At 41.7% G+C, this 18,577-nt stretch overlaps 1 protein-coding gene across 2 annotated transcripts in view; it reads left to right on the forward strand.

The window, feature by feature from the left end:
- The first annotated feature begins 17,999 nt into the window (after positions 1 to 17,999).
- SEMA6A (semaphorin 6A) overlaps positions 18,000 to 18,577 on the forward strand; it is a 117,735-nt gene continuing 117,157 nt past the window's right edge. For both annotated transcript variants that reach the window (XM_063422272.1, XM_063422273.1), the window contains exon 1: positions 18,000 to 18,440. The gene's annotated coding sequence lies outside the window, so the exon portion shown is untranslated. The remainder of the gene's footprint in view (positions 18,441 to 18,577) is intronic.

Consider the following 18,577-nt stretch of genomic DNA (forward strand, 5'->3'; position numbering starts at 1 on the left):
ATTGCCACTATATAAAACGTATACACAAATATATGGCATCAGTCAGCAATTTCTTGGGTGTTCCCCCTCAAGTGTAGACCTCCGCTGGGAAAACTGATGGACTAATAAAGAAATATTTAATGCATTTCTTATTAAATAAAATGCCTACATTTAATACCTATGGTTGCTGCTAGGCTAAAGAATAGCAGCAGCAATAACACACCATCAGAAAAAGGTGGATAAAAGGTGTTGTAATGTATAATTGTGTATTCACTCATGTGGAAATGTACCAGGAGAAAGAGAGAGCAAAAGAGAGAAAATGAGTGGGAGAGTAGAGACACAAAAAGAAGACAATGGTGATTTAAAGGGCAGGAGAAACAGCGGTTGAGGGAGAAAAGAGCAACTTATTAGCAGCAGACAGCTTGGAGTAGCTCCACTGGGGGAACAGAAAATGCAGCTTCAAGGCACTGCTGTGAAAACCATTGGCTGTGGTGTCAGGTTTGATGTGGTTCTGTCCGCGTCTGCTGCTGTGGCTGCTTGTGCTGCTCACACCACTCCCACAAGCCTGAAGGAGAAGGCAAGCTTTGTGGTAGCATTGGGTAGGTGTAACAAAAAACAGTCAACAGAGCCAATGGACTGGGAGGGGGAAGGAAATTTTTGCCTGTGAGGATTTGTCAAGCCTGTCCCACTAGCAATTCGTCTTTAAATCACCAGAACAACAGCTTAAGCTCCTCCAAGCAGCAATGTGCTGTGCTGTGCTGTGCTGGGATTTAGAGTATCTTGAGTACACACACTTGTGCCAGAAATTGTCAGCATCAGTGAAAATGTGTGATGTTGGATTGGAGGATTTGTGCTAGTTCTGTGAGTAAAGCTTTATACAGGAAACTTTACAGCTTTATCGTAAAAATTTCTTAAGGAAGAAGGTGAAAAGATAGTGCTCAGTAACTAATTTCAGACACTGAAAACCAAGAGTAAGGAAAAAGATACTGAATAGAAGTCAAATGTTCATATCAGTCAGTCAGTTTTTGGGTTTTTTCCCAGTTTCCGTGATATAATTATTATAGAAGCAAAATCAACCACGATAAATTAATTCCTCATTCTATTAATCAAAGCAGTGAGACCCAAGGTATGACTTACTAGATATGTGTAAATGACAGATATTAAAAGAAGTCCAGTTCATTAAAAAGAGAGGAAAATATGAATTGATAATTTTTCCATGATTGCATTCTTTTCTTATCACCTTCTATGCTCTTTCTTGATGCATTCGTGTAAAATAATGCTACTACTTGAATCAGTCTTTTAAACTTCAGGTTCTACTGTGCTCTCCAACCTTTAATGATAAGCACTTAAACAAAAATGTACTGTGTCACTGGATTTACTGTGAACCTCTTAAGAGATTCTTCTGGTCAGCAAACTCACTTGAAAACTTGACAATCTAGCCCTTTTTTTAAGTTGTACAGGAGCTAATTTAAAATCACTGGAGAAATCAAATGTAGGAAATGAAAGCAGCAAATCAACAGAGGAAAGGTGAACAGAATTAAATGGTCAGTGATTTAACTAATAGCATTTCTGATCATGGATTCTTGATGTGAACTTAATCCCCCTTACTGCCAGTACTTCTGTAACATCACTAGTGATACAATAGCATTTTAATACATATATTAGGACTAAAACTAGTCTTGACATGGGGTTTTTATGACTTCAAATCTCTGTGGTGAAATTACTGAATATAAGCTATTTCTTTAAAGAAGTTTCTATGTAACATTATTTCTGATGTCATCATCTAACAGGAAGTAGACAACAACAGAACTGTGTCCAGATATATTTTTCCCTTGAAACCAGTTAGGAGCCCATTTATTTAAGCCATAACCCTGGTTTCATGGTCTTGAAACTAATTACAAGCTTCTTAAATAACTTTTGACTTTAAAAAAACTCCAAACCTGAAGCTTAACAGGCAATCTTCAAAGTAGGCTTCAAAAACCGAAAGAAGAAGTATCAGTGGTACCTATGCCCTTTTTCATTTCATGGGTTGGTGACATGGGTGCCCACCTGAGATCACCTCTCCCGTGCCCCTGATGAGCATTTCACATGCATCTCCTGTGGTACACTGCTTCTGTCAACATCTCCCTGTTCATATCTTGTCAGCCTTACTGCTATCTCGGCGTGGTGGCTTCAGTTGGGTCGCGTGTAGCAGAAGAGTGTCACGAACAAGGCTGGGGGCAGCTCTGCCTCACGGGTCCAGCCACCTGTCTGAGGCAGCAGTACTCCCCTGGGCACTCCGAGCTCGGAGTCTTCTCAGAGATGGGAGAGGGTTGAACCCATGCCTTGTCCCGGCCATCGAGCAGACCAGTCCCCCGACTACTGAATGAATTAAACTGCCGCTGCAATCAGTGCTAAAACCCCTCCCAACAAAAGTAGACTCCGCTCAGTTTGAAGCAGAGCATGTAAAGTTTTCCTCTCTTCGCCCCGAGCCTCCAGACCTCCTTACCCAGGCATTGTGTTATCCTTCGGATGCACAGTCTCCAATGACACTTGACAAGTACTCCATCCATCAGCCGGTGCCAACCCCAGGCCTCCCAAGTCAACTTTCTGCAGCTCACCGGGATTATCACCCTCTTCGATCTTCTAGCAGAGCTGTTTCTGTGATTCTCACTCCAATATGTTTCAATATAGACCTGTCAGGCTGGCAAAGCCCTAACACTTGATTTGTCTAAGGCAGATAAGCACTGTTTGAACAGGCATATGGGGATCTTTCACACCTATTCTTTCTGAAAATGTTTCAGAGACAAAACACTTGCACAAAGCAGGAGAAATGTAGAACTGCAGTGACTTTGTGAGTGACTAAAAATAGCATGTCATAGGAACTTCTTTTTGTTTTTTGTCCAAGTCTGGAAAAAAGAGAGAAAAGTAATCCAAAATATGCACTCCTGTATCACACAGGACTATATCTCAACCCTGAGATAGTCAAAAACTGTCAAATCACACACAGAGGCTTTCTTACGATGCAAACCTACAACTCTGAAATATATTTTAGGTCTTTGGTTTTGCTTTGGGGTGTGGTTTTTTCAGACTGTCTACTGACTCCCATATAAAAACTAACCTTATTTTTTTTTTTTCTTCTTTGCAGAAAACAGCTATCTCTTAATTTCAAACTATTTAAGAGGAATACACATTTTCATACAGTTTTTGTACTTGACTTTTTCAACATCTCAGCCCTGAGATAGGCACATGATAAGATCTCCATGATGCTATCTCAACCTACTCCCATTTAACAAACTCAGTGAAATCCTGCCCCATTGAACTTAATGGCATTTTAAGGTAAATTGCTGTGGCATTGGACTCCTTACCTATTTCCAGGGACAGCCAAGAGTAATCTATCTACATATGTTACACTTTGAATCTAATGAATGAAAACTGTTTAAGAGCAAACTCAGTGTCTCTGATTTTCTGCTTGCTGCTGCACCTCCATTTAATTTAAAAACTGCAGTATGTACTTAATAGGTGCCATGCAATGCCAACTGAAGGTTACCACAATATAGCAGGAAAAAAAAATGAAGACTACAAAGACATTGGCAGTGTATTTTAATTCAGCTGAAAAAAAAGTGACTTCTGCTTTTATCATCCTTTGTATTTGGCAAAGGTTAGAGTTTATCTGTTTCACAGGCTGCCAGAATGCTGAGGAGATCCTGCCATTGTCTCACTGAACACTGAATTGCATATTAATTGAAGATCTAAGGCTCTACATCAAACAATGGAAGTGTAACCAAACATTGCAGACCTGGGACAGGAATGCCTCTAGAGCTAGATGGGAATGTTTGATTTAACAAGGCCCTTTAAATGTTTCCTTTAGAAACATTGCTAAATTCTTTGAAACTTTGACAGTGTTTTGCTACTAGCTGCAGCTAAAAGTTATTTTCTGGAGATCAGTCCAGCATGCTTACTTTGTAGTCATATCTAAATGACAGCCCCAGCATGCCAGCTCCTAGAGCTGCTTGAAACAACACGTAATGGAGATTAAACTCCTCACCCCCTGTGAGGCCTATTGACCATTCACACAGGTTTGTTCTTACTGCTCCCTGATGAAGGGACAAATGAGATGAGGACCATGAGAAGAGCTGCCTCTCATCCTTCTAGGAGGTGTGTGAGTGTTGAGAGGGCAGAAATCAGCTGCCAAGGGGGAGATTTAAACCAGCTGACATTTGTGCACTGCTTGAATAAACAGGTGAATTCAGTCACACTGTAATGCATTAAGAACATCTATCAGACACAGAAAAGAATACATCTCCTGGATATCACATAGGATTTGTAAATACATAAAATAGAAGGAGGCAGACAGAACTGAGAATTTCTCCAGTAAGAGACACTAATAATATAATGTGTACCACTAGAAGCGGAAAAAAGGAATTATGCCAAAGAATTTAATGGATTCAAACCCATATAAAAATTGGCAACATAATGATTATAACATATTTGAGTTTCAGAAGTTTATCAAAGCTGTTTAACTGAATTGATTTATCCTTTTATGGCAACTTGCATTGGATCTGGACCCAGCTTTGCTATTCAGTTCTTCTTTTATAGTGCTCCTGATCTAAATGACGGAATTTCAGAATTTTTATTTCTTTATGTGTGACCCCTCTCAAGTGTGATTTGTTCGTTCAAGAAAACATTATGACTTAAATCCTCATTTAAACAATGTAGATATAACTGGCAATAGTCAGTATCACTGTGGCTACTTAAATCCCTTGCTTTAGAAGAAGAGTCACAAATAGAGGCTACAATGTGGATATGGTATCTTAATTACATGCTAGATACCAGCACCCCTTTCAGGATCTGACTCCACCTAACTGTCCTCTGTGCCATTTATACAAGATGTTTTGCCGAACAAATCCCTACACATCATTTTCCCTCAATATATTTGCAATGCAAAAAGTAAATAGTGCGTAGAGTAGAAGGTTTGCAAGTATAACTGAATAATGATGGCACATGTAATTTTAATGAACACTCTTTTAACAGGGAATGGATGATAATCTTCAGCAAGCAATGGTGTAATTTTAGATATGGTCCACAAGTCCAAGAATCAGACATTTGAGTAGGAAGTAGCTTAAAGCACTATGTATCTGCCATAATTTTAGACTTTGAATGCTGTAAACTGCAGCCAGGAAAATTTGCATCCCAGGATTGGATATCATCCAGAAAGATCATTAGGCTACAACAACAACTTCTTAAAGACTTACCATAGCAACTTCCATCTCTACCTCATCCATACAGCTAACTTCCCTTCTGCCCAAACTTTGGGGATGCACTCACTGATATTTCCAGTAAATACATAGGGCACCTGACCCTTAAGACAGCAAAGGATTGGTGAACTAAAAACTCTTAGGGCTCCGTCCATATTTTGCAAACAGACTGTAAGTGACAGAGGTTTGTTGAATTTTAATTTCTTTTCTTGTGGGCCTATAACTGATGTGTTGTGGTGATTGTCCTGCAGCTACTGAAGACAAAACAAAGAGGTCATGGGTTTGACTAGTCATTTGTTACCAAGCGTTTCCTCTATATAGTTAAACACACATAAAACCTGTGATATAAGACATAGCAATAAAAATGGGAAAAAAACAGGAATTTTTTTTAAAAAAATCTGTGAGATAATGGAAGTAAATTCAATGAGCTAAGACCCACTCCGTATAAAACCTATACACCTTTCTCCTATCACTATAGCAAAATTATTGACTGCCGTCTATATTTTATCAAATTCGTCCAAATGCTGGTTTACGTCATAGTTACTATTTACAGATACTAGCATTAGACAGGCTATATGTTCTAAACAAATCACACTTAGTGCTGTTGTTGAAATGTTCAGTTCCATAAACAATGAAGTGTGTGCAAGAACATCATCTCCCTACAAACAAAAAAGTTATAATGTAAAACTTGAGTTCCTGAGATAGAAGATACTATTTATGATTTAGCCACATGTTCAGAGGTGACTAACAAGCCCCACCCTAATTCAAGATCTAACAATAAAAACATGCTTCCCAAGTAATTCTTCCAAGACAAATTGCAACTTCAAAGGCAAGAGTAGCTCCATTTACAAAATAGGGCACCCACAAGCGCTCTCAGATGGAAGAAAACATAGCAACCAAGAAGCATGGCAAAACGGAAAATATATTTTTCAGAGGATGATATGTACACTGCAAAGTCAAATGGAAAATATATTAAAATCATTTACAGAGTTTCATTTATATATTGCCACACAAAATGCAAATAAGGAAAAGACTGTATTTAGTCTCCACTATATTCTTTTATTCCCTCATTCGCCCTACACTAATTCAGTCGTGGTATTCCAGTCACATAACTTAAATGCCATTAGTTGTGTACTGGAACCCTCTCTTCCACTCATCCAAAAAAAGTGAATTGTTTAGCCAGTTTGGGGATAATGGTTCAATAGAAGTCCCACTTGCACCAGTCTGCATCCAATATATTACTTCTTCTTCAGAAATTGTTGTCTTCTTCCTGTTAATTTGCTTGCAAAACATATTAAAAGTGCCTCCCATTCTTGTGTACTGCCACAAAGTGCAGATGGGGCTTTTCAAAGAAGTGGTCACCCTTACTTAATTACCTGTGCAGTTACACAAGCTAAGCTAATAAAGCTAATTGAGTTTTCTAAATCACAGTGTAAACTCATCTATTGAAGGGATCAGTCTACTGATCTATATGTCTGGTAAGTCTTGCCTGTCTTCTAACAGCATAAATACAGACATAATAAATACAGCAGTCACAGATTTTTAGAAGTCCTCATTTATTGTCAGTTGCCATACAGTACTTTTTTCAATGCTTCCCTATCAAACTTCATCAAGTGAACACAGGGCATTTCCTATAGAGCATGGTCACATTTCTGTATTTTAGGTTTGTAACAGAAACTCTTGTTTGGCAGCACAGTACATACTGTTTTCACATCCTACATTTAGAAGGCAATTTTGATCTATTGCTTAAAAACTAGATGTGGATATCCAGGACTCACTCAGATTTTCTTTTTTTTTCTTTTTATTTAGCTGCATATGCAGCACGGGAATACCCAGCATGCTTGTTTCATTATATTTCCTCCCAAAGAGGAGCTCTAAAGAGACATTTCTTTGGCTGCTGAATGCCCTGTATTTTCTCTCTTCACTAATCATGCATACTGTGCAATGTAGAGTTTCAACTGCTAAGCATAGTGTGATTCACTTTCTTGTGTTAAAAAAAAAAAGCAGGACTGTTGCACTTCACATCAAAATCAATGAGTTTGTAACTGCTGGGACTTTTAATGATTGACGATAGTTTTGGCATAGTTTCTGTTTGGAAAAGAGAGCTTTGAACTGGTGGATGAAATACCAAGAGGAGAGACTTACATAATGGGCCCATCTCCCCTAATCTCCTCACCAAAGAATACACAAGGAAGAAAAACAAGGAGTCCCTTGTAACTCTTGCAGTGACAAGCGTCTCATTTAATGTATTCAGTTACTTATTAGTAGGCTAATATAAATCTAGCACAACAGTGTGCAAAGTCAGCAGGGGGTCTGAATCCTGATGTTATTTTTCCCACCACTGAATAAATGATCCCAACCACCAGCTTCAGAAGCTCATCCTCATTAGTATGTATGAAATGAGCGGAATAAGCACTAAGAGATTTATATTGTTCTGTATTCAATTTAATTAATAAGAGACGGTGCTGATTTCTGGAGGAAAGAAAGAGGCAATGTCCATAGATTACTGTTCACCTTTCATTGTTCTAAGTGATAAAAATCTATCACAGCATGGCAGCCTTAAAAAGTACACTCATCATTTTCTAATCCTACTGACATTCATTAACCAGACCACTTAGCAACATGCATATTATAATCTGCCACCATCACTAAGGTCACTGCGGAGTTCTCATTGCAAGCCCTCTACTTGCAAGGTTTTATAACTCTGGTGGAAAATTTAAGGATAACCAAGGAGTACTTTTTGCTGTAGTCTTGTCCACTTTAAATTCTGGACAGGCTCAACCAAAAAAGAACCACATAAATGCCAAACAAAACCAAACTAACCAACCAACCAAAAAAACCTCAAATAAACAAACAAAACCCTTAACTACCTGCTGATGTCAGACACTGGCCTGACAGCAATTAGTACAGGTAAAGTCACTGTGAAAACAGTTCCCAAGAAGAATTAATGATAAATTCGTTTAATTAGCATTAAGTAGATTGTGAGAAAAGGAGGGGTTTATATGTCCTATCTGACACATACAAAGACAACATCAAAATCCGGATTTGAGCTTGAAAATTGCTGTCTCACTACACTGAAGTCAGCTACAGTTTGGCCACTGAGTCAGGTAAAACCAACACTTGAACCAGACTTTACAGTTTAATGCCTAGGGGTCTTTTTTTATTCTATTTTACATTTATGGTTTTCCTAGCTTTCTGTTTCCACAGTTAGGAGGCATGGTTATTAACTGGTTCATGTTACCAATTTGTATTTTGAGTGATGTTCAGGTTTCATGTAAGGCAGTGACAAAACTCCCAAAGACTTCTCCAAGTCCACTTCTTTTCCTCAAGCACTTTAACCACATCAAACATAGCACGTTTATAAATATAATTTGATTTTTATTTAACTGAACACCCAACTTAAAGATTTCAATTGAAGACAGGCCCAAGCAAAAATTTAATACTCTAATATCAAGTTTTATTGGTGTCTTTGACATAGTGTATAAGTAGATATTAAAATGCACATATGTTTTCTCCTGATTTTCTACAACTAGTAATGCATATTCCACATAGGGCTGAAAGTACAATCTAAGAAACATTCACAGGAAGGTCTTGCCAAAAGTGAGGAACAATGTTGTCTTCAGGACAGACCAAATAAAAAGAGTTAGTCACCAAGAATATTGCTATAAATTATACCCTGGGCAGTAACATGTTAATGTGTTTTCAGCTAGTGGGAGTTTCATTACTGATGGCACATAAATGAGGATGCCTGTGGTTTATTGCATGCAAGCTGATGTTTTCCTCCACATTTCTTCTTCTTTATACATAGTCTTGCCCTTCTCCAACTATGAGGTATTCTTCTTCATCTACTAAACTTCCACACATGCACTGGTAAGTACACTCTAAAAGACTGGTAAAAAGTTTAGTATGGTGGTTTAGAAAAAGGACAACAGTTTGAGTCAGAAATCAAATATGCATCTTCAAACAGTGGAAACCCTCTTTTCATGGTGAGTTCAACAGGCTTCTCCCAGCAGTGAGTTTCTGCGTGGTCTCCTGTCTTTTATGTTGAAACAGTGACTAATCTTCCCAATGGCTTTTCACTTCCTCTCAATTTTGTTGCACTAGTATCAGGGCAGCAGAATGACTGAAACTCAGGCAGGACTGGAATGTCTAGGCTGTGATTTACCTGGGAGAGTCACAGTTGGGAGCAGCAGTTAGATAATGATTGCCAGGAATGAGCAAACACAGGAAGTCTCTGCTCTCCTTCCCTTGTTCCCTCTTGTTGGGGGTTAGATTTGGTTTTTTTTTTCTTCTCACAGAATTTTTTCCCATAAGTTTCCAAGAAGCCTTAATGACTACGTAGTCAGAACAAAAAGAGTGCTTGAGGGATATAGCAGCACGAAGCTACACCTATTGTTTTTGAGTCCCTGGGAGTGTCCCTCAGAGGGGAGAGAGGATGAGCTTTGGGAAAGACAAAAAAGACAGATCTGGGGGAGGGGGAGGCACCCTTGCTCTCAGCGCCGAGGAAGACGGTCAGGCTGCCCTCTGCCTCTGCCTCGTCCTGGGAAATCTATCGTCATCTGCTGTGTACCCAGGAATCCCGAGCTCGCTTTCTCCAGCCTCTCCCCCCACCGCCGCTGCTTCTTCGGAGCTTTGAGGCTCTCCTGCTACTCTGTAGCCCTGCCCTGCCCAGCCCTGCCGGGACACCCCTGCTGTTCCAGCTGCCAGCGCAGAGCTCCTCATCTCATCCACCAGCCCGGGACTTTTCCTTCCTTCCAGTTCGGCCTCTCGGAGCCCTGCAGGGGCACCCAGATCAAACTGCTTTGGGCTTTTGTAAAAGAAAGCCCTCAAGGTTCTTGGTTCTGTTTATTATTGATGCTGTAGTTGTTGTTTGTTTGTCGTTTTGTCATATATACTAGTAAAGAACTGTTATTCCTACCCCCATACCTCTGCCTGAAAGCTCCTTTAATTTTCCTTTTAATTGGAATAATTTGGAGGGAGGGGATTTGAATTCTCCATCTCTAGGGAGGTCCTGCCCCTTCCTAGCAGATATCTGTCTTTCAAACCAAGACACCTCTTAATAGTGTAGGCTTCATTAGCAAATGCTTTTCAGCTCTAACAATCATCAGGAAACTCCAGACTACCACAAGGCTAGAAGGAGAGAGGAAGGGAGGGGTTGCACCTCTCATCATCCTCATCAGATCAGCCAGAGGCTATTACACTTGCACACAGTAAGAAACATCTAACTCCTCACCTACCTGCATGAGCTTCAGTGCAACTTCTTACTGAGTCAAACCCTTTTGAATACAAGTACCACTGGCAGAGTGTCTCCAAAATTCTTTATTATTACTTTCCCCCACCTAATGTAATACAGGAAAAAGCCAAAAGAGAGCCCTTTCTACACCAGTTAAGGGAACTAGAGCTAGAAATACCATCTGATCCATTTTCCTCTTAGGAAAATGAATTACAGACAAGTATACAAAGGAAAATATCTATTTCTGCTCTTTTTTCTGAATAATATATTTGCTAGACATCATTCTCAGAAATCACCCAGGAGACCCCATCAACTCCCCACTGCAACTCATAAAAACCACACTGTGCTACAAACTTTTGGCTCATCCAATGTTTTCCATTTGTGACAAATAAATTTCTGCTCTTCTCTGTGAGAGACCAGGGACATTAAGTCAGACTTGGTGAGGGAAGGTGCACAGGGAAGATGTGAGAGTCATGTTTCTTTTCACCTGCTGATTTCACCTTGCTCACAGCTGTGAGCCAAGAGGAGCCAAACTCCATCCAGCCCACCCATCCGAGATGATGACTGTCAAGCTGCTGCCTTTGTAGATTGATCCCTTGTCCTGGAGCACTGTTACACTGTTATTTCCTGGTTATCCTGTGTCACTTTTTCCACACGGAATTGGGTCCAAATAGTTCACCAGGTTGTGTTAGGAGGTGAGTGACACTGATGAAAACTGCTTTGCCAAAAGCAGGACACAGCTTCTTCCCAAAGACTGTGTCGTGTTTTTCAACACATTTTCAGTCACTCTTCTGTATCTTAGCAGGCCATAATACACTTGATATCAATTCCTCCTTTAGTATGTAAAGATATTCATATTGTTTAAAAGCAAGTGTAAACTTAGAGCTACTCGGTCTCTCATTTCTTGATTTTTTTTTTAATTCAGTAATCTTTCAGAACTGAAGGATAAAACCTGACTAAAAAGATAATTTTCAATCAGCTGCCAAATGGTCAAGGTCTAACCAATCCCATCCTTCTTTCGTTGTTTTATTTTGTCTTGGTAATTTTTTGCTGCACAGAGATTATTTGCTTTCCATTCTCTTTGGTCCTCTTTCTATGTATCTCCTTCCTCCATCACTCCTCTCTGGTTTCCCTCCTTCTTGCCCACTGCACACTCACAAAAGTTTTCAGCTGGAGCTATCATTCAGACTCTTCCAATTTATCCTAGCTCCTCTTTCCTCCTCTGTCTTTATCCTTCCTCTTTTTAGTTTGACAGTTGCAAACCCTTTCTTCTACCCACTGTCATCAATTTGAGGGATAAAAAAAAAGAAGGGAAAAAGGAAAAAGTCAGCTGGATAAGAGTTAATGTTATGAATTGTGTGTGTGTTTTTGTTGGGTAGGAAGATGGAATAAAGCCTCTCTTTTTCCAATACTGAAAAAATCCCAGTTAATTTTAACAGTTAATGGTTTCTATTTGGTAATATTGAATTGTCTGGCAATTCCATTTACTGAGTGTTCCTAAGGGCTCAGTTCCGCTGAAGGGACAAGGAAAGTAATGATTTTGATTTATTAAACTAACTACTTTTTTTAAATTCAAAATTGGGTTTGCTGTCAGATTGGTGCTGTAATTGTACTTAAAACACTTTTAATATAATATTTACTTTTTTTCACTGCTGTCTTTTCAATTGTGATGATTTTACACTTAGTTACCCCACGCAGATATGAAACATTCATTGTTTTTTGGGAGACCTTCTGCAGTGTTTCACTTTGAACCCATTTACCCACTGCAAGAACGTAAGCAAAACCAAAAAAAAATCTCTTTCTTCACTGTTTTCCTTAAGTTCTTGATCAAGTCTTATTTTAAGGCATCCTGATGAGAATTTACCTGCGGTTTTACCTAAAGTAAACTATGAATTTAACATAACTTTTCAATCCAAATACGTTCTACAAGTTTTCAGAGAGTCTTTCAAAGAGAGAGACTTCTTTACTTACTCTCCAGACAACTCAGTAGTTAGCATCATACCTTAACCACACAGAGAGAAACAGCAGCTGAGAGAAATATTTTATTCTGTTCAGTTCCTCACTGTCCTCAAAAAAGGGTGTAATACCTAAGAACAATGTTGGAATAGCTGGGGGTGTGGATTTTCTGAAAGAGTGAACTAAAAATATAGAGCACAGTACGTGAAATTAAATCACCATGAAGTAACTGAGGAGCATGCTGTCTTCCCCCATGGCAAAACTGAGGAGAAAGAAACCTTGAAAACTCTCTTCAGATGCTCTCTCTATAGTTTCTGATTAATTTTCCTCTCAGAGACTCTAACTACAAGAGACTAATGTGAGATCATCAACATCCAATGTGTGAAGAAATTAAGTTTCCCTTTATGGAAAATCCAATAGAGTTCAATAGCAAATAATTTTTCTAGTGACTTGAACTTAAGTGCCTATGGAATACAACAGATCAGTTATATTCCTGTTGTGGAGCTCTCCAAGCTAGTTAAAAATTACCATAAAATACTTTCCTAGTGAAATTTTACAAAACAGATCATTAGCAGGTGAAAGCATTACGGATGCACTACCATTAATAAGATTATGTTAAACAGGAGGATTTGGCCCATGTGTGTTTAGAGTAATTTGATAATGAATCACTGCAAATTTCTTTTGGTTTTAACAACTGTTAAATTCTACATCACTTTCCCATATTGATCTTACATGCTCAGTTATTTTCTCTGTTTTTTTTAATGGGGAGCCACTCCCTTCACCATATGGTCCAGCCGCTATCCATAGTTTTCTCTGCTTATTTCACCATCATGTAACACTCTCCTCTTCTGGGAACTAGATGACACAGTGACATGCGAATGTTGCTCACAGCACAACATGAATTTCTGCTGATTTTTCTGGCACAGTACAGCGGGGGCTGACCAGGGCAGCCTCCTGCATAAAACATCTGCTCTGCAGCCTTGTTTGCCTTTCAAAATCCTCCATAGTTGTAAAGACCAACCTGCACAGAATTGGCACAGAGATACTCTGGGTTCCCAGCAGAGGCAAAACCTTCACTGGCACCTCCAGTGAATATTACAAACTACTTTGCTGAACTTTGAATACTCTAGGTGCTCCTTGTTGAGCATCCCATGTCAACCTATAGTCATCTGAGTATCCACTTGGAAGATGTCTGAAGAAAGTGATTAAGAAAAGCAAATCCATCCAGCAACCTAAATATGTGGCATTTTTAGTAAGGTCCCTATTTACAGGAAAAATTTTGCAAGGATTCACCAACCATTAAAAATCATGTCCACAGAGGAAACTAATTATTCTTAATCTCATTTTACATGTTCAGAAAGAGCTGTAAAATGTCTAGCATTCAGACCTTTAAACTATGAGCCTGACTCTGCAGGAGTTAAATGGGCAAAAGACCTATTGCCACTTTACACTAAGAGGCTGAAAATTGGGTCTGTGCTGATTTTTATAAGTCTTGTTTACTTTAGCTGCACTAAGTACAGTTACAAGCTAATAAAAAAATCTCCCCATTTTCAACCACATTTTCAGAGCTGAGTTTGATGAATTTCCATGAAGTGGTTAAAAGAAAGATCTTATTTTTCTCTGTGTAGGAGTAATTACTTTGCCAGGCATTCAAATAATCTTGTCTTGACACAAATCATATTTGCAGTTTGATGAGATTTCAGTATTGCTGTAAGATTAAAGAAGTCAACACTTATTTTATATTAAGATGTGCCTGCACTCAACATTTTATTTTTATTTGTGGTGAAATATATCTCCATGGGTAAAAGCATCTCCTCCGATGCCCAGGCAGGGAATAGGAAAAAGGAGTACAAGCCCTTGTAAGATTACAGCCTTTAAGTGCCTCATGGACATTAAAACTATCTCGTACCCTCCTTGGGGCAAAACTCCCTAGTGTTTCCCAGACAGCTGTCAAAGCCCTCAGCTTTGCCATTCATGTTGTTTCTTAACAATGTAAAACTCTCCTGCATTTTGAACTTCTGAAATAGTGGCAAGAACAAGCTGAACTGAATCTAACAGTAACAACTGGAATCAGGGAATGTTGTATATATTGCATATGTGTTGAATGTTCTGATGTATGAAGGTAATGAATAGGGATGAGCTCACACTCAATGAATATGAGCTCGTTACTTGCACCTCTGCAGTATCCCAGCTCCTGAAAGCCGTACCTAACAGGATGCTGTTCCTACAAGCACACGGCTCTGGGAAGACAGTACAGTAGAAAATATGTATTAAACAAAGTGGGGCTCAGCACACAAATTAGCATGGAACTTGGCACATCCCAACTGAAAGAGGCAGCTGCTGCCAGGGAACGACACACAAATGCCCTTCCCCCATACAGATAAGGTGTCTCATATATTTCACATGGAAGGAAGGAGGAGTAGAGCTAACATTTTCACACAAACAAAAGTCAAATTTTTGGGAAAGACCTACTTGGAAAAGAGGGGTTGGAAGGAGTTGAAGAAGTTCCCTATAGCCTGTGTGAATTGTTCAGATCACGATTTTAAAATGCACAGCTCCATGGAGACCTCACCAAGAATTCCTGACTGGAAAACCCACCGCACTCTACTGCTGCCAGAAAGCAGACAGTGAAATAAAATATGCCTTTTCCCATCAATAAGGGTAATAATTCCCTTCCCTAAGCCCATGTGAGTAGCCCACAATTGTTAACTAGTCCAGGCAAAACAAGTAAGGTTGTGTCTGTTCTCAAAAATCTGACAGCATGAGGAATTGAGATTGACATTAAAGTTCCACAAAAATAGACTAAAAAGCTTGGTGGGAGAGAAAACATGAGGAGAACAGTTCATCGGATTGAGTACTGAGTGAAAAAGGGAACAGGGAGTCAGGTAAAAATTAGGGTGAGTTTTCAAGCAATGAAGGCACTTCAGAGTTTGTAGAGCAAAACAAGAGGTAATGAAGGACAGAAGAGCTGGGTGTCGTTTTGGCAGAGGGCTAAATGAAAAAGAGCTACAGTGCATGAATTAGGCAGCAAAGGCTTGGAAACTTAAGACAGGGGGAAAATAAAAGATGAATGAAAAACAATTTTGTAAAAAAACCCAGAATATAAAACTTCTAGTAACTGATGCCTTAGCTAGTACCAATATCTGGAAAACAGGATTTTTTTAGTGTTGCTTTTTCCAGAACTTTCATTGTATAAAAATCTGGTCTTTATTTTTCAAAAGCCTAAATATAGGAGGGGAAAATACTCTGTCAAAGAGCCATTTTTGATTAACAAAGAAATGCAATGGTAAAATAAACCATTCAGTATTGCAAAAATATTTGTTAAGTATCTGAAGCACACAGTCAAGACCAAACCTATATCTGCTTCCAGTTCAAACCCACAACAAAGTTGGTGGCAGTTTTGAACACCTCAAAACGTATGTAGTAATTGAATATAATATAATGATCAAATGTCAGACTTAGCTATTGTGAAGTGGGTATTCCTCACAAATCCTGACTATGTTCAGTCTCTGTTTTCATTTTCTGACAGAGGAAGAAGTACCCTGAAATGATCAAGGGCCTCTTTGTGAAAATGGGGTTAGGAGTCTTGGCAAATCAAGGTACATTCATCTGGTTTACCCCCCTGATGCACACTTGGGTACCCAGAAGTTATTTGTACCAGTTGAGTTTCTCTAACTGCTTTCAGATCTAGGAGAAGTTTGTTTCACTAAAATTTATCTGTCTCCAGCAATTACTCTGTTTGGTGCAGAACTCACTTCTGGTTTAGATTTTCAGGGAAAGAAAGAAAGAAAATATATATTAGATATTGGTTCCTTTGGTCATAAAATTACCCTAAGTACACATTCGGTTTAAACTGTCAAAAAGGAAAGAAGAAAATTTTCCTTGATACCGATGAATGTCTTCCCTTGTAATCTAACAACTAAAAACTGAATGGATGTGTGGTTAATTTTAGAACCCAAATCAAATACAGAACCAAAACCAATGTTTTGGAGTCCTTTCATTATCTGAAAATAAAAGGCAGAAAAAGCCAGATGTCATAAACAAGTAATTATTTTAATTTTAATGCCACACTTCATGACCTGACAGCAATTCTCCTAGTTGCACTCAGTCCTTTCACTTATCTGGTTAGGGAAAAAAATATATAAATCATGTTCAAGGAATTACACATGTAAATGAATCCCCTGGAAACAAGACACCTTCGCGCTGAAACTAGAGGCTCTCCTTGCAGCCTTAACTCCGGTGAGATCTAGAGGGTAGAAATCACTGTTAAAACTCATGAGGAATTGCATGCCGCCGTCGAAGAAACGAGCACGTGGATTTTCACCTCACCGACTTTGAGCTATTTTGCAGGGTTTACAGCGTAGCCCGCTCCCGCAGCCCGTCCGTCCCAGCCCTGCTGCTCTAGGAGGTCAGCAGGAGGAGACGGGGCCGGCGAGAGCGGGAAGGGCCGGATTCAGGGGCCAGCGGCTCGGGCCCTCGGCAGGACGCCCGGGGCTAGGGCCGAGCACCCCGACGGGGTCTGCCTGCGCGGCTGGTGGGAAGCGGTGCCCGGCGCAGTCCCCGCACCGCCCCGCGGCCGGGCCGGGGGGATTACCGGCGGCGGCAGCGGCGGGGGGCTTCGGCGCGGCGATGGGGAGAGGGGGATTAATGTATTAGCGCCGCTTGCTCCTGCTCCCGGCTGGATCGGATCCGAGACAGGGATTAGCGCAGCCAGCGACCACCGGGGCGGGACTGAGACGCTGGGATGGGGGAATAGGCGACAAGCGGACGGCCAGCCGCCAGCTGCGGGCTCCGTCCCCGCTCCCCCACAGGGGACGCGTCCAGGGGGGTACGGTCCGCCCCGGCCCCGTGCGCGGGGCTTCGCTGCCGCCCCGCGCTCAGCAGCAGCCCCGGATCCCGCGGAGAGGCGGCGAGTCCTCCGGGGACCGAGGCCGGCTGCCCCTGTCCCGCACCGTGCTCTCGCCGCTGCCGCGGGCGTCTCCCCGCCCCTCGCCGCTTCTCCGCGCACTGCCGGCGCGGAACGACCGTGATGGTTGGAGGTAGCGACAGCTCCGAGGGGACGGGCGAGGGCGGCGGACGTGAGTCCCCTCCGCAGGCACCTGCTCGACGTAAGCCCGGTGACGGTCTGCAGCGGCCCCGACGTGTCGCTGGCAGCAGCGCCGCCGACACCCAGCCCCGGAGCGCCGAGCGGCCGCGCCCCCCGCCCGCCGGGGCCCCTCTCGCCCGGCCCGGGCCCGCCCCGCGGGGCGGCGCGGCAGAGCGCGTGCCCCGCCCGTGGCGGTGGGAGGGGCGGGGCGGGGCGGGGAGCGGGGCGCGCCCGCCCGTCCGCCCGCCCGCCGCGCTCCAGTCCGGGCTTTGTCTCCTCCTCCGCCGACGGAGCCGCGTAGCGGGGAGAGCGGGGGGCGGCGGGAGACGGAGCGGCAGCGGCGGGAGAGCGGCGGGAGACGGGGAGAGGGGGAGAGAGAGGCAGCGGCTCCCACGTACTCGCCGCGCACAGTCCAATGCCCGGCAGCTCGAGGCGAGCAGCGACTACACTTTCCTGCCGTGGCACAGCTTGTGCCTCCAGCCTCGGAGTTTTCCTGAAGCAGCCGTCACACCGGGATCACTTTTGGTAGAGAGGGACCAGGAGACCCCGACATGACTTGCGTCCCGAGGCTCGACTGAAGGGGACTTACTGGAGTGGAACCGTAGTGGAATTTGGGTCTGGAGAGGAGTTGCTAACGCTTTTTTTTTTTCTTCTTTTTTCTTTTTTCTTTTTTCTTTTTTCTTTTTTTTTTTTTTTTATTTTTTTTATTCTTCTCTCTGATCACTCCCCTCTTCGTCCATCACTGGAAATGAACAAATTGCGTTTGCAATTCAGAAAGTAGAAATATTAAATATACCATCCCCGGGGAAGCACACATGTAGTAATGACAAAGGATTGCAAAGGAAAGAGTGGGTCCAGTTTTCCAGAGAGATCCCCTAAAATGGATTACTAAATGGAACACTACATCAGCTAGTTGTCCTCTAGCTGCCCAGATACATGCACCGAAAAGGTACAGTACCCCCGGTCCTTACCCTTACCTTATGTTTTGGGATTGCTCGGAAGGGAAGGCTCCCGGATCGCCCGGCTGGCTCGGAGGAGCGAGGGTGGTGTGTGGTTTGAGGCGGGCTGCTGCCTTCTGTCTCGACA

The sequence above is a fragment of the Prinia subflava genome, chromosome Z (genome assembly GCF_021018805.1).
Source record: "Prinia subflava isolate CZ2003 ecotype Zambia chromosome Z, Cam_Psub_1.2, whole genome shotgun sequence".
Classification (NCBI taxonomy): Eukaryota; Metazoa; Chordata; class Aves; order Passeriformes; family Cisticolidae; genus Prinia; species Prinia subflava.